Raw genomic sequence first — 1,422 nt, 5'->3', positions numbered from 1 at the left:
GGACCTGTAAAGTGAGAGCAAAAGGGGAAGAAAGGCAAGTAAGGCATATCTGAGGTTTTTTGTTTCATGCATCAGTAGGAATTATTTTATATATTAGCCTAGCCTAAATTCACTACAGTTTATTTAAATAAAGTGGTATGCAAAGTAATTATGCATCTTTTAGTGAGTAGCTCTATCATAAAGATGGTTTTGAAATAGTGGGGAGAAATTAGAAATACTTTTTTGGGGGGAAATAAATGACAAATGGCTGTAAGTGGGATGGACTGTCATCATGCAGTCTCCTTTCACATCAGTGCCCTAGTCAGTCTCTAGTTCTGGGGAACACCAAATTATAAATCGACATGAAACATGTCTGAAAAATGCATCTTCTCACAGATGTCATAAATTATGGCATCAGGCTTGTGTCTGGTAGTTCCAGAGGCAATGCCTTTGGCTGCACAGTTAACAGCTTCTGTCTTTGGTGGAAAAATGATAAAGTTCACTTATTTTTGTGATCACTCTTTCATATTTTTCTGACGGTGTGCTGGAGTCAACCTAATGCAGCTTTCTGTACAACTTCATCTGGAAAATATGTTGCATATCCACATCCTCTTCCATGCTCATGCTGGTATTTTTAATGCACAGCTGGAGATCAGGTATTCACAGATGAGTTCCCAGCAGAGGCCAGGTCCTGGAAAAAATCTGTGGCAGCTCCTGTGGTGTGGACACTCACCAAGAGGACGCTCCCTGGTTGCTCATACTAAACATAGATGGTGTCTGTAATGGAAGAGCCAGAAATGTGACAACTTTTCACCAGAGCTGTGTGACTACGGGCAGTGCTGCAGGCAGGGAATGTCATCCTCTAACGGAGAGCTGTGAAGTGTGAGTTGATGGACCATGCCCACACCATAAGCTTTTTTCCTTGTGTTCTGAATTCTTTCCACTTGCAGTCCTGAGTCACCTTCCCTAGGCTGGGCTCCTGTGGTCCTGTGCCATCCCCCTCAGGCTGGGCCATGGCTCAGCAGGGGCTCTCCAAAGCCAGGGCTGTGTTTGAGGTAAGGTCAGTGACTTTGTTGACAACTCAGTTGGTTTTATTGTCTACCAGAGCCTTAATCCCTTTCAAGAGTCTCTGTCTTGGCACTCTTATTTGATGGGAGGGAGGTGACGCAAATGTCGTGTCTGGGATGTGCTTGAGGTTAGGTGTGTAAAGGGGTATCTGATTTCTAGCTGCTGACAGTGCCAGGGCTTTTCTCTGCACATCTGATAACAAAATGGTTCTATCAACTGTACCAAACTGGAGCTGCTCACAAATACACTTTCAGGCTCTGGAGAACAAAATTTATGTTCTTTGCTATCAGAGGTTCACCTTTTTTCAGTACTGTGCATTCTCCCTTACTTGCCACTAAATGCTTCCCAAAAACTCATAAGTCTCTGAGACCTGTA

This window comes from Lonchura striata, chromosome 2 (assembly GCF_050655825.1).
Source record: "Lonchura striata isolate lonStrDom1 chromosome 2, ASM5065582v1, whole genome shotgun sequence".
NCBI classification, from domain to species: Eukaryota; Metazoa; Chordata; class Aves; order Passeriformes; family Estrildidae; genus Lonchura; species Lonchura striata.
This window is presented reverse-complemented; position numbering follows the sequence as displayed.